The 16,078-nt window shown below is 36.3% G+C and overlaps 1 protein-coding gene across 4 annotated transcripts in view; it reads left to right on the top strand.

Annotated features, from left to right (window-relative positions):
* The first annotated feature begins 10,070 nt into the window (after nucleotides 1–10,070).
* The window catches only part of LOC115216579 (centrosome and spindle pole-associated protein 1-like), a 138,754-nt gene continuing 132,746 nt past the window's right edge, over nucleotides 10,071–16,078 (top strand). For all 4 annotated transcript variants that reach the window (XM_036506336.1, XM_036506335.1, XM_036506334.1 and 1 more), the window contains exon 1: nucleotides 10,071–10,200. The gene's annotated coding sequence lies outside the window, so the exon portion shown is untranslated. The remainder of the gene's footprint in view (nucleotides 10,201–16,078) is intronic.

The raw sequence follows: 16,078 nt of genomic DNA, 5'->3' as shown, positions 1-16,078 counted from the left end.
TAAATCGTAGACTCATGTAGACGCTTTCTTAGCCATTTCTGTTTTGGTGTCTTCAAGCCATTAAGTCGTTGTTCTAAAAGAACACTGGTCTCCTTGACAACGCATTACGACGTTGGTTTCCTTACACTCCCTTCCCCACAGGTGCAGGTGTGAGCGTGGACGCCAACTCCGCCGCCATCGACACACGATAAATTATGCATTAAAATGGAATAAAAAATGATGTTAAATTATTTTTAAAATCGTAGACTCATCGTAGACGCGCGCTAATATTCAGACGGGCTCGATATGAATCACGACTATAAGCTACCCGAATTTGGTTAAACTGTACCGCAAAATGTGGGAGTAGTTAGGAATCTAAATCGAAGGGGACAGACACTCTACAGTTTTATATATATAGATATACATAGCGCAGTAGTGGTGAGATATGACAGCAAAGAAAAGCATACATTCACTCTCTGCATGCAATTAGACTCGGAAAGTTCGTGAGGAACCCATTGACCCAATTTGCTGACTTTTCCGATAGCACACAGGTGTCAATGAATGGTTGAATGACCAAATCCAAGCTTCTCTGCTAGTTCCTCAACAGTTACAATGATATTTTGTTCCACCAGGGTTTTCAGGATGTCCTTGTCGAGTTCTACAGATCTTTCAGGATGAGGCTCGTCTTCTAGGCTTTAGTTTATGGCTCGGGATTTCTGGAACCACCATTGACACTGCCTTACGCTTATTGTCCAATCCCCATATACTGCATTAATATTTCTTGTACTTTGCACACATTTATATTCTGTTATTGTTTTATATGTTTCAGCCTTGAGGTTGTGGCCATGCTGGATCATGTGTGTGTGTGTGTGTGTGTGTGTCTATCTGTCTGTCTGTCTGTATGTATATATGTATATGTATGTGTGTGAACAATAATATTTTCAACAGATGTGTTGCAAATGTATCTGATTGTTCTCAAGCTTCAATACTGTGTGTGTGTGTATGTGTGTGTGTGTATGTATGTATGTATATGTATGTATGTATGTATATGTATGTATGTATGTATGTGTGTATGTATGTATGTGTGTGTGTATGTATGTGTGTGTGTATGTGTGTGTGTGTGTATGTATGTATGTATGTATGTATGTATGTATGTATGAGTGTATGTTTACTTTATTACTAATTACTCTCTTCCAAGAACATTTTCACTCACTCTTAGCTCTTAGCTTCCCATACATTTTACTCATGTATCTATCAGCGTCATAGACAGAATACTTTCACTTTAGTCTTGCTCAAATCACTCTGTCGCTATTTACTTTCATTTTATTCGTTGCCCACTGTGTGTGTGCGTTTGCGTGTGGTGTAAACCAGACTAAGAAAAGCATTTGACACACACACCAGAATGTGAGTTTTCTGTAAATTTTGCTTAATTGGAGTTTAAATTTTAAAAACTGGATCTGGCATGACGCGATGCATTGTACTCTTAAAACTGCTAGGTAAATTGTAATTGAAGAAATCCTATATTGTAGATTTGTATAACTCCCAAAGGGAGGCAGATAAAATCTGCCTTTTATAATAAGAGATGCCGACGTTTGTTTTCTTGTAATTTTGAGAAAGAAGATTAGTTTTTAATGAAATTTTCTACATATGTATTTCAGATGAGGTAGATTCCAGTTATATCGGAATTTGTTATGAAAAATGAATTCTTTAGAGGGGGGTGGGTTGGGAAAATTTACTTGAGTCGGGTTTGTTTCCTCATAACTTGCAGAAAATTGGATATTTTCTAATGAAATTTTCTACAAATACCTTTCGGGTAGTGTACATTAGGATTATTTCTGAATTTAATGTGGAAGGACAAAAAAAAAAAAATGGTTGAAACGTACCCACCTACATGCTGACACACATCACATATTGTACACACACACACACACACACACCACACACACACATACGATGGGTGCTGAAGAGTTCCTGACTTTAAGGGTATTGCGAAAAGCCTGATTGGAGGCCCAGCCTTCCGAGATATTTTACAGGGCTTAGGAAAAACTGAAGAACCGCTGCAATAAGTGTGTGAATCTGAAACAGGAATATGTTGAGCAAAATCATAACTGATCCTCCTGTATTTTCTTTTACCCGAAGCCAGGAACATTTCAAGGAACCCGTCGTATATATAAAAACATACATACAAAATGAGATTTGAAATTTAAAAAAGAAATTGTGATGTATGTCAGTGTATACGCATACATACTATTTTTTCGCATTAAATTCCGATATAATCGTACCGAAACCATCTGAAAGATATTTACTCTTTTACTTGCTTCAGTCATTTGACTGCGGCCATGCTGGAGCACCGCCTTTAATCGAGCAACTCGACCCCGGGACTTATTCTTTTGTAAGCCCAGTACTTATCCTATCGGTCTCTTTTGCCGAACCGCTAAGTAACGGGGACACAAACACACCAGCATCGGTTGTCAAGCAATGCTAGGGGGACAAACACAGGCACACAAACATATACACACGCATACATATATATATATATATATATATATATATATATATATATATATATAATATATATATATATATATATATACGACGGGCTTCTTTCAGTTTCCGTCTACCAAATCCACTCACAAGGCTTTGGTCGGCCCGAGGCTATAGTAGAAGACACTTGCCCAAGGTGCCACGCAGTGGGACTGAACCCGGAACCATGTGGTTGGTAAACAAGCTACTTACCACACAGCCACTCCTGTATAAGATTTCATTAAAAAATACTGATTTTTTCTGGAAGTTATGAGAAAATAAAGCCGACTTGTGTGATTTTTAAAAAATCTCTTCTTTCCATTCTCAGAAAAACTGTTCGCAATAAATTTCAATATAAATAGAATTTACACAATCCGAAGCGCTTACGTAGAAAATTTGACTGAAAACTAGCAATTTGTTTTTCTTTTCCCATTTTCACCTAGAGAGCTGCGGCCATGCTGAGGCATTACCGTTAAAAGAATATAAATCAGCAGAGGGACTCGAACCTGCGACCCTCAGATTACCTCTAAGGTTGACCTATAAAAGTTTGATGCTCTACCGACTGAGCTATGCGAGAAAACAAAGTCTAGGGAGGTGTGCACATGTGTGGGTTTGTAATGTTCTATTCTCATTCTCTACACTCCGAAGTGTAGTCAGGGGGGGGGGTTCAAAAAGCTGAGAAAATCTTTGTGGTTATCCTGGTTTTCAGAAACATAACGACAATAACTGATTCTTGTTTCATGCCAGAGCAATCATGGAATAACATGGAATCTCCAACATTTTTTCTGATCTCATATAGGATGTTGTTATGAGTATACGCCTCTAGGATTTCATTTTGTATGGTATCAGATGTGGAGGCGCAATGGCCCAGTAGTTAGGGCAGTGGACTCGCGGCTTCGATTACCAGACCGGGCGTTGTGTGTGTTTATTGAGAGAAAACACCTAAAACTCCACGAGGCTCCGGCAGGGGGTGGGGTGGCGATCCCTGCTGTACTCTTTCGTCGCAACTTTCACTCACTCTCTCTTCCTGTTTCTTGAGTAACGCTGTGATGGACTGGCGTCCTGTCCAGCTGGGGGTTGGGGACACATGCGCCACAGAAACCGGGCCCATGAGCCTGGCTGGGTTTGAAAAGGGCGCGAGAGAGATGGTATCAGATATGAAATTAACTCGTCGTTTAAGCTGCTGACTTATTTCGGCACCAAATTTTCTGGCAAGTTTTATTAAATATACAAAGTTCCCTGTGGCGTGTGTTAACTTTCTCTTCGAAGATGGAACAAGTAACTTCTTTTATCTTCTACTAAAAATATTCCTTGATCCTTCAACAATGGAACTGCGAAATGCTATTATCTTTTACTATGGATTTCCTTAATTCTCTAATCGTAAAAGTGCTAACCACTATTATCTTTCACTAAGTATGTTCTTTAATTCTTCGATGAACTGGTAACTACTAATATCCTTTATTGAAGACTAGCAGTATCGCCCGGCGTTGCTCGGGTTTGTAAGGGAAATAACTATATAAGCATTTTTAGAGAGTTATAGCCAAAAAAATAGCAAAAAATGCATTAAAAACGGAAAAGAATTATGGTAAATTTTTTTTTTAAATCGTTGACTCATCTTAGACATTTTTAGAGAGTTACTTCCCTTATATAATAGCGAGAAAAATGCATTAAAATGGAAAAAAATGATGGTAAATTTTTTTTTAAATCGTAGACTCATGCTAATACCCAGAAGGGCTCGATATGAATCACGACTATAAGATACCCGGTTTTGGTTAAACTGCACCGCAAAATGTGGGAGTAGTTAGGAATCTAAATCGTAGGAGACAGACACACAACTTGACTTTTATATATAAAAATATTCCTTGATCCTTCAACAATGGAACTGCGAAATGCTATTATCTTTTACTATGGATCTCCTTAATTCTCTAATCGTAAAAGTGCTAACCACTATTATCTTTCACTAAGTATGTTCTTTAATTCTTCGATGAACTGGTAACTACTAATATCCTTTATTGAAGATATTCCTTAATTCATTCTCTCTAAAGACGGTGCAGTTGGCTTAGATGGAAAGCTTTGTTCAATGACATACGATCCACACGCTCAGTTAGTCTAGATACAACTGTGGAAACTTTACTCATTATTTTTTTAATCCCTTATTTACTCTAACAACTCTGCAATTATGCTTCAATTATAAATTAAGCGCTCTAAAGAGACACCACATGTTTTACTTGTTAATTTGAGTGGCCTGTCATCAGGAGGACAGTAGGTAATTAATGCCAATGATCAAATTGAGGTCAATCAACATGCATTAATAGTATATCGCACACTGTGTTGGAGTGGGAGAGGAGGATATTTGTTGCCAGGTTTCTTGGATGAAGATCGCTGTTTCTCCTTATTTCGGTATTCTGTAGTCAGTTCTGAGTGGATGGAAGCACTCCGTCGGTTACGATGACGAGGGTTCCGGTTGATCCGAATCAACGGAACAGCCGGCTCGGGAAATTAACGTGTACCCTTAACGATATTCAGCGTGACACAGAGAGTGACAAGGCCGGCCCTTTGAAATACAGGTACAACAGAAACAGGAAGTAAGAGTGAGAGAAAGTTGTGGTGAAAGAGTACAGCAGGGATCACCACCATCCCCTGCCGGAGCCTCGTGGAGCTTTAGGTGTTTTCGCTCAATAAACACTCACAACGCCCGGTCTGGGAATCGAAACCGCGATCCTACGACCACGAGTCCGCTGCCCTAACCACTGGGCCATTGCGCCTCCAGTCAGTTATGAGTAGTATATAACCTGACATATGTACTTCCGCATCCAATATGTCTGGGATCAGGTGCGTTTCACTTAGTGCAACACATATTGTCTTTGCTCGCTGTACAAGGGCTCTCTCGTTGCGATATGATATTTTTGTTCGATTTGTGAAGTGTGAAAGACCTTCTCCATTCGGTATTATTATTGAGCTGAATTTATGGGTTAATGACAGGAATGGTGTGGTTATGCACAAGAGTAATAGCAGTGGTTGGTGCTGTGTGAGAGCCAGAAGTTTTTTTTTTTTTTTTTCTTTTGCTAGATTCATTATCGCTGAAAAAAGAATTTTGGATCTTTTCGGTTTGACCGGCAGTTTTTAAAAATAATTTCCACGTAACTAAACACTTTTAAACTTCGTATACTGGTAGAATTTGTTTATAAAACATCTTTTTCTCTTTGCTTTATTGAGAAAATTCTATAGTTTATAAGATATTTGTTGTTTTTTTCTTCAATTTGTGCAATTTCAACCAATCAATGACGTCTATTGGAGGTGAAAACATTCTGTGCCGTATGAATATGTCCCTCGTTTAAGAAACAGATTGGATTTATTTACAATTCTGAAGAAAAAAAGATACCCTTCCCCCACCTCTAACCCTAAAACAGATTGAATGCAATAGATTGATACTAGGGTCATAATTATGGGTGACAATTTCATATGATACCGCTAGAAAAAACTGCCGTTCAAACTGAAAAAATCCAATTTTTCTAGTATTGAAGAGTGACTTTCAATGCTGATCTTGTTGTTGTTACTGTTTAGTTGTGGTAAGGTCAGTAGCAATAGAACATGATGGGTCACTTGTGGTATTCCGGGGAAATGAGGAAGTGGATAGCATAATGGATAGCTCTTGATTATGGAGTTCATCAATTGTGCTATTATTAATATCAATTTTAAGGTTGAAGATGCTTTAGTCCAGTAATGTATTTTTCTAGGAATTTGGCGGCTCTTTTTTTAAAAATTTATTTTAGTTCTTTGTTCTTATTTTGTGAAGAAACCTAACTTCAAGCAAATTTTTACAACTCAATTTTTAAGTACTATTTTCTAGACCTGGGAAAAATTTAATATTGCACACCAAGACTTCTTTTTGTACCCCACCAAAAACACACCTTTTCTGAAAAAATGTGTTTCTTCTCTATACTAACCCCTATTTTCAGCTACGGAGAATATGAATCTGCAAAAAAATTGGCAAAAATCGGCATCTTTAAATTACCCCATCACCAATTCTACATTTTCAACTTCTTTCACAATTTTTTTTTTTTTTTCAAAATATGCGGTAAAATACGAAAATTATGATTCTGGAAAAAAATTTCAAAAAATTTTTGTAAAATCTTTTTTTTTTTTCACATTTTTTTTTTTTTGGTCAAAATATGCGGAAAAATACGGAGATTATGATTCTGAAAAAAATTAGGGTTAGGGTTTTAGGGTTAGGGTTAGTTTTAGGGTTAGGGTTAGTGTTGGGGCTTTAGGGTTAGGTTTACGGGAAAAGTGAAAAAATGAAGAATTTGGGGGTAGGGAGTAAGGGGGTGGCAAAAAAAATTTCAAAATTCTGATTTTTGACAATTTTCCGGAATCTCCGTATCCGAAAACGTGGATTTTTGGCCCACAAAAATTTTGAAAAAGAAAAAACAATTTGAGAGAAAATGGAGTGGGGTGGGGATCTTTACTTTTGCACTCCCTGTTTCTGGGCCCTTGCCACTAAACCACATGTACACTCTAAAAACTCACTCCCATACTAGTGCTCTTTGTATGGAATAGATTTCATCACGAGAAAACGAGTTGGAAAGGAAATAATTAACAAAGTAAATGAGAAAATGGAGCATGATTAATTTAATAAGATATCTAAAATTGTCTCCGATTAATAAGAATAAATAAACAAAACAATTTCAACAACGCGAGGAAGGGGGAAAACGCAGAGAGTGAGAGAGAGAGAGAGAGAGAGAGAGAGAGAGAGAGAGTTAGTGTTTATGTGTGTCTGTGGTGGTGGGAGGAGGAGAAAGAGAGAAAGTTGCGGAGAGAGAGAGAGAGAGAGTACTGGTCATTGTATACACTGTCGTTACCTTTGGCAACCATCAAGTTGAGCTATTATTTACTTGGTGCGCTTATAATCGAAATTAATTAAAATAAATTCAGTAAAAAGTAATTAGATTTAGAGAAGGCAAAATAAAAATATTCTAAAGCATTTTATCACGCATGTTACTTTTTTCAAGTCTTCATTTGTGTGTATATATATATATATATATATATATATATTTTTAATTAACAATTGCGTGGCGGTATATTGTAGGTACAACAGCAAACTAAATATATACACACCGTTATACGTCTCCTTTGGCACAATATGAAATTTATTTCGCTTTTTGTACGTTTTTTATTTTATTCACTTTCATCACAATATATAATATATATTGTTGCGAGTATATCGATGTCTCACGGCATTTCAGACAGTTGTGTCTAAAACACTAACAAACGATAGAGTCAAAATAAGCAAATAATAAGTATGAAATTAAATTGAAAATAAAAATGTATAAAACCCGAATAAATTTGTAGCATTGGTCAACGTTACGAAAAATTTTTTCACTTAAATTCAGTAAATTTGAAAGTGTTCATTTAACACTGGGGTTAGAAACGGAGAGTTCTAATTATCCGATATCCCAGTGTTGCGGGCTTTTGCAACGCAACAGAACATTTTTTTAAAATGGAAAATAAGTTTATTGGTCATACTTACAAATGTTTGCACCCTTGATCTGTGCTGTAGGTAACGATTATATCGGAATTTATTGTAACAAAATAAAAAAAAAAAAATAAAAAAGTAGGCACACAAACATTCATACTCTCTCTTTTACTCTTTTACTTGTTTCAGTCATTTGACTGCGGCCATGCTGGAGCACCGCCTTTAATCGAGCAACTCGACCCTGGGACTTATTCTTTGTAAGCCCAGTACTTATTCATCAGTCTCTTTGTCGAACATAAACACACCAGCATCGGCTGTCAAGCGATATTGGGGCGACAAACACAGATATACAACACACACACACACACACACACACACACACACACACACACACATATATATATACATATATATATATATATATCTTTCTGTTGAAGAGCGTAGGCTCGAAACGTTAAAGACTTGTTTTATTTATATTTCCTGAGCGCCATACTAATACAATTGTTCGTTTGTTTTCCACCTGCCTTCGTCTTTTGTTTATTTTCATAAAGCTTCCCGTTATATATATATATATATATATACGACGGGCTTCTTTCAGTTTCCGTCTACCAAATCCACTCACAAGGCTTTGGTCGGCCCGAGGCTATAGTAGAAGACATTAGCCCAAGGTGCCACGCAGTGGGACTGAACCCGGAACCATGTGGTTGGTAAACAAGCTACTTACCACACAGCCACTCCTGTATATTCATACAAATATACATAATATATTTTCCAAAGTTTCAAGTTTCATTTTGTAGACATATGTGATGTACGTGTGCGCACTCAACAATTCTTACAATATCTTCCCATATAATCGTAATTTACACCAGCTGAAGTGTATTTGTAGACAATTTGAGTAAAAGATACATATTTTTCTGAAAGTTATGAGGTAACAAAATCGGCTCGTATGAATTATCCGAAACCCCACTTCTCCTATACTGAAAAGGTATTCGCATTGAATTCCAATATAATTGGTATTTACACCACCTGAATGATATTTGTAGAAGATTTCATCGGAAAATATCCATTTCCTGAAAGTTATGAAGAAATATATATTTCTTTATTGCTCACAAGGGGCTAAACATAGAGGGGACAAACAAGGACAGACAAAGCGATTGAGTCGATTAAATCGATCTCAGTGCATAACTGGTACTTTCTTTATCGACCCTGGAAGGATGAAAATAATCGGGTGGGGTTCACTTGGGTAGGTATGCCATTTGTTGATGCTCCCCCATCCCCATATTACAAAAGTTACGAGAAACCAAAATCTCGAGGATTGAGTTTAGAGTTAGGGTTGGGACTTAAGTTTATTGTTGGGTTACGATTATTTTATTTTTATCTATTTAATAACTTATTCAACTTTTAACTTTTAGTCAGGAGAAAAGCCAGTGTCCATGAGAAGGCAGTACCTCCGAAATTCATGAGAGGAAACGCAAACTTGGCTTGAATGCTTACTAAAATGTATACACACCTCTAAAAACCCAGATGGTAAACTCAAACGGGACGATGGATTCGGTCTATGCCGATGACATAAGTTCCTTCACACACTTTATTTTTAATTTTCCGTTGATGAGGTAGCTGCTATTTCATAACGTTGAATGCTTGAGGCATCGGGCGTATACTTCATTTCTAAATGCTAGTCTTTTTATAAAGTGTTCCCACCGTGACCATCGAATCATTTTTTTTTTTTTTATATTACTGTCTAGTGCTCTCCGTCCTCGTCACATCACGGTCGTTCTTACCTCATAACTTTTTATCACTTTCTGTGTTAAAACTCTAAGGTTTCCCTAAATATCAATAAGAACTAACGAGATGTATGTAGCTTTCATAGCGCTGACAAGCAGATTCACCAATTTTTTTAATTTGATTATTGATTTTGTTTTCCTTTGAATAATCCTTCTTGAAAAGTGTAGGATACGGATCTTTTCAAAAGATCCTAGGATACACACCTCTCGACCTATAGATATAAAAACTTGCTAGAATTTGAAAAACGTTATTGCCAAAATATCAACCAATCATCTTCGGGTATTTCCGACAGCCCGTATATAACAAGGTGTGGGAGGAGATAAATAACGTGATTAAATGCGGTACTACTGTGTTTACTAGCAATGCATTACTACCACAACATGCCCTTAACAACCAAACAAAACAACAGCGTGAATACTACTAACACCGTTTAGAACGTAAATAGAAACTATTTCTTTTACTTGAACTTATTTTCATTCATGACTATTAATATTAGTAATATTATTATTATTATTGTCACTTCTACATATTGATTTGAATAACTTTGTTTTATGAGGCATATATATATATATATATAGCAAGAGGCAGTAATTAGATTCTGACACTTGTTTTTTAATTAATCAAACACTTTCTTGTTTAAGTTTTCTTTTGTTAAATTACCGCTATTTCTTCCCACCCCCCGCTTTTATTCTCTATCTCTTGAAAATTTTCCGCTTAATTTACATATGCTGTTTCTTCGCCCTGCTTTTTAATGAATTGTTTTAATTTAAGGACTTTAAATTAATTTCAGCTGTACTCTAACTTTTACAACTGTGTGCGAGAGTGTATACATGTTATTTCTGTATATATGCTTTAATCTCCGGTGGAGTCCATGAAAGGCGGTGTGTAATATTATGTACCTGGTTCTCTCTATATGCCCTGTTGCGGGTTCTTATCAGGTTGAGAGTATTTCCCTATTTGTCTCTGGGCTGCAGGACATTTAAACACTGTATTCTCAAACTTTAGTAAAAATCTGTTTGGTAGTCAATAACTCGATCACTGGGAATGTCATAGACACGAGTTCCAACTCCAGTCGGAGAGTTTGTTTATTTAAAATGAACGTGACTAGGAAACCTTTAAGTAGTAGCTCGGGCAGCTAGAAATAGCAGTCAAATGTCCCGCAACCATACCGTCTTGGGAGTAGGAACACTTGAAATGATGTAGTCCTCGATACATTATGATGTAGTCTTCGATGTATTATGAGGCGATCTTTCGATTTGAGTTCACAAAAGAGCTAACCACATAGAGTGAAAGGATATTGTATATATCGTAATAGGTATTTACATATGTACACGTTTTGTGTGTATATTGCATAATGTTTGTGTGTTTGTATATTTACGCACACATTTGTGTGAGTATAAAAATAGGTCTATTGTGTTTGTTTGTTTTTTTTTTTTCATATGTACTCTGTGACCTATTCAACTGTAGAGTCCAACCAAACGAAACTCGGACTAATATAAGTCCCCCGCCACAGTTTCTCTTTGGATATACAGGAATACACATGACATTCTAAATACTGGTTAATTGTCGTGCAATGTAAATGGTAAAGATACGTCAAAAAGCTATATGAATTAGATGCAGATGCAGGCAATTAATTGGTGCTCCCAAATACCTAAAATTCAACGCCGAAAGAAAACAGAATCAAGGCAAACAAGATTCGGCTATAAGCTATGTACCGGTCGATATATATATGTATATATATATATGTATATATATATGTATATTATATATATATATATATATATGTGTATATATATATATATATATATATATATGCAAGTACATCTCCGTAATATATATATGTATATATATGCAAGTACATCTCCGTAATATATATATGTATATATATGCAAGTACATCTCCGTAATATATATATGTATATATATGCAAGTACATTTCCGTAATATATATGTATATATATGCAAGTACATCTCCGTAATATATATATGTATATATATGCAAGTACATCTCCGTAATATATATATGTATATATATGCAAGTACATCTCCGTAATATATATATGTATATATATGCAAGTACATCTCCGTAATATATATATGTTATATATGCAAGTACATCTCCGTAATATATATATGTATATATATGCAAGTACATCTCCGTAATATATATATGTATATATATGCAAGTACATCTCCGTAATATATATATGTATATATATGCAAGTACATCTCCGTAATATATATATGTATATATATGCAAGTACATCTCCGTAATATATATATGTATATATATGCAAGTACATCTCCGTAATATATATATGTATATATATGCAAGTACATCTCCGTAATATATATTGTATATATATGCAAGTACATCTCCGTAATATATATATGTATATATGCAAGTACATCTCCGTAATATATATATGTATATATATGCAAGTACATCTCCGTAATATATATATGTATATATATGCAAGTACATCTCCGTAATATATATATGTATATATATGCAAGTACATCTCCGTAATATATATATGTATATATATGCAAGTACATCTCCGTAATATATATATGTATATATATGCAAGTACATCTCCGTAATATATATATGTATATATATATATGCAAGTACATCTCCGTAATATATATATGTATATATATGCAAGTACATCTCCGTAATATATATGTATATATATGCAAGTACATCTCCGTAATATATATATGTATATATATGCAAGTACATCTCCGTAATATGTATATATATATATATGTAATCTATACTTTATGTATATTCTCTTTTTTATATATATTCTACTTATTATACAACATCACTCTTTTATGTACACTTTTTTATGTACATTCCTTTATGTACACTGATTTGTTCTGCTTTTTTTATGTTTAACCCTACAGTCTCTTATGTGGTGGTTTAATAAAGTATGTGATTGAGTATTATCTGGTAATTGATATTTGATTTAGATGTATTTCTCCATTTACTTATCTTGTATTAGTAATTTGTGGTAAATCATTTTACCTTCGCCCATATAATACAGTAAATGAATTGATTGCATCGCAATCCTTAACATTTATGTATTAACTTTGTTGGGTACTTCACTAGCAGTATATTGGATATATGTTATCCCATGGAGGGTTGCATTCACAACCCCCTATCTCAATTTGTATAAATATATATATATATGTTTGTGTCTGTATAGGATGTACTAAAAAGATGTTTATGTATAATGTTCTTGCACTTGTATGTAGGCATTCCCTACGCCTAATAAGTATCACAAATTCGGGTTGTTGTAGCATACAAGCTCTTCTAGAATATTAGCATAATATATCACACAAGGTAATTGTTCTAAATCGTACAGCAGTAGTAACTGGTCTTGTAAATAGGTTCGGTTACTGGACAACCAGCTGATATCTGTGTCTAGGGAATATCTACCAGCACATTCTGTGTCTAGGGAATGTATTTAACTCTTGATGGTCCGGTTTTGTTAAGTGTTATAGTAGGTAACATAGTGTGGTGATAGTTCAACATATAACACGGATCTTTTCGGTTTGAACGGCAGTTTTTTCTAGCGGTGTCATATGAAATTGTCACCCATAATTATGACCCTAGTATCGATCTATTGCATGTCAATCTGTTTTAGGGTTGGGGGAAGGGTATCTTTTTTTTTCTTCAGAAATGTAAATAAACCCAATCTGTTTCTTAAACGAGTGACATATTCATACGGCACAGAATGTTTTCACCTCAATAAACGTCATTGATAGGTTGAAATTGCAGAAAAAAAACAACAAATATCTTACAAACTATAGAATTTTCTCAATAAAGCCAAAAGAAAAAGATGTTTTATAAACACATTCTACCAGTATACGAAGTTTAAAAGTGTTTAGTTACGAGGAAATTATTTTAAAAAAACTGCCGGTCAAACCGAAAAGATCCTATAACACTTAACTGTCGACTTCAAAAGTTCAGTCCACTGAGCTGTAAGTAGATACCACAGTGTGGTATCGTTCGATGTACTGTCTATGAATAACTATGTAGGTACTAGAGTTAGCTCTCTTTACTCTTTACTTGTTTCAGTCATTTGACTGCGGCCATGCTGGAGCATCGCCTTTAGTCGAGCAAATCGACCCCAGGACTTATTTTTTGTAAGCCCAGTACTTATTCTATCGGTCTCTTTTGCCGAACCGCTAAGTAACGGGGACATAAACACACCAGCATCAGTTGTCAAGCAATGCTAGGGGGACAAACACAGACACACAAACACACACACGCATATATATATATATATATATATATACGACAGGTTTCTTTCAGTTTCCGTCTACCAAATCCACTCACAAGGCATTGGTCGGCCCGGTGCTATAGCAGAAGACACTTGCCCAAGGTGCCACGCAGTGGGACTGAACCCGGAACCATGTGGTTGGTTAGCAAGCTACTTACCACACAGCCACTCCTGCGCCTATTGTATTTAACAGTAAATTGATACCACAATGTGTTATAGTTCACTGTACTTCATCTGCATATTGTGGTGTATGGTGTATCCTTCACTTGAATCTCTATCTTTTACTGTCTCCTTTGTTTACATCACAGGAATTGGCTGTTACATATTTGCAAGGTGGCAAGCCGGCAGAATCGTTAGCTTGCTGAGCAAAATACTTAGCGGCATTTCATCCACTTTTTAGTTCTGAGTTCAAATTCCGCCAAGGTCGACTTTGCCTTTCATCTCCTTGGGGTCAAAAAGATTAGTAAACAGTTAATTACTGGGGGTCGATGTAATCAACTTATACCCACTCTCCAGAATTTCTGGCCTCGTGCCAAAATTTGAAATTATTATAATGCATATTTGTCACATCTCTTTCTCACAACTCCTGAAAATACCGCTTTGCACCTTCACGAGACGTAGACACCCCAGGGTGGGAACTCCTGCTCTACATGCTCACTCACCCTGCCAGAAGTTACAACCAAATTATACTCTTTTATCTTAAAAAAAAAATAAAAAGAAGGATACATTGTGTAATGTGCTCCTAGATATAAAATGTTTACTGTTTTACTTGTTTCAGTCATTTGACTGCGGCCATGCTGGAGCACCGCCTTTAGTCGAGCAAATCGACCCCGGGACTTATTCTTTGTAAGCCCAGTACTTATTCTATCTGTCGCTTTTGCCAAACCGCTAAGTGACGGGGACGTAAACACACCAGCATCGGTTGTCAAGTAATGCTAGGGGATCAAACATAGACACACAAACACATAAACACACTTATATATATACATATATACGACAGGCTTCTTTCAGTTTCCGTCTACCAAATCCACTCACAAGGCATTGGTCGGCCCGGTGTTATAGCAGAAGACACTTGCCCAAGATGCCACGCAGTGGGACTGAACCCGGAACCATGCGGTTGGTAAGCAAGCTACTTACCACACAGCCACTCCTGCCCTAAACTCCTGTTTAGAAAAAACACGAGGTAATCATGACAAGAACTCCTTTGGTCATTAATTTGACTGAGGTTGACCTGTGCCAAACCTATTGACATCATTTTGACATCCTTTCCATGCTGACAAGGATCACATGAAAGTGTATCGGGGAGAAGTCAGACGTCCTTCATGTTGCGACCCCCACCCCCACAATTGTTTCTGAGTGAAGTAATATATTTCTTTACTACCCACAAGGGGCTAAACACAGAGATGACAAACAAGGACAGACAAACGGATTAAGTCGATTACATCGACCCCAGTGCATAACTGGTACTTAATTTATGAAGGCGGCGAGCTGGCAGAAACGTTAGCATGCCGGATGAAATGCTTAGCGTTATTTCGTCTGTCGTTACGTTGTGAGTTCAAATTCCACCGAGGTTGACTTTGCCTTTGATCCTTTCGGGGTCGATAAATTAAGTACCAGTTCCGCACTGGGGTCGATGTAATCGACTTAATACCTATGTCTGTCTTTGTTTAGCCCCTTGTGGGTAATAAAGAAATAGGTACTTAATTTATCGACCCCGAAAGGATGAAAGGCAAAGTCGACCTCGGCGGAATTTGAACCCGTCTCTCAGTCTATCGAACGACAAACCTAGACATGTTTTACATAGACATCTGGAAACAAATGCCAGCGTCAGTAAGTCATTGTACAACTAGTGAAATACATGTGAAGATGAAGGAAATACAAGCTTACTCTTACAAACACACACACACACACACTTTGGTTTCAAATTTTAGCACAAGGCCTGCAGTTTTGGGTAAGGGAGTAAGTCAATTACATCAACGCCAGTGGTCAACTGGCATTTATTTTATTGATCCCAAAACGAC

Source organism: Octopus sinensis, linkage group LG10 (genome assembly GCF_006345805.1).
Source record: "Octopus sinensis linkage group LG10, ASM634580v1, whole genome shotgun sequence".
NCBI lineage: Eukaryota > Metazoa > Mollusca > Cephalopoda > Octopoda > Octopodidae > Octopus > Octopus sinensis.
This window is presented reverse-complemented; position numbering and strand designations above follow the sequence as displayed.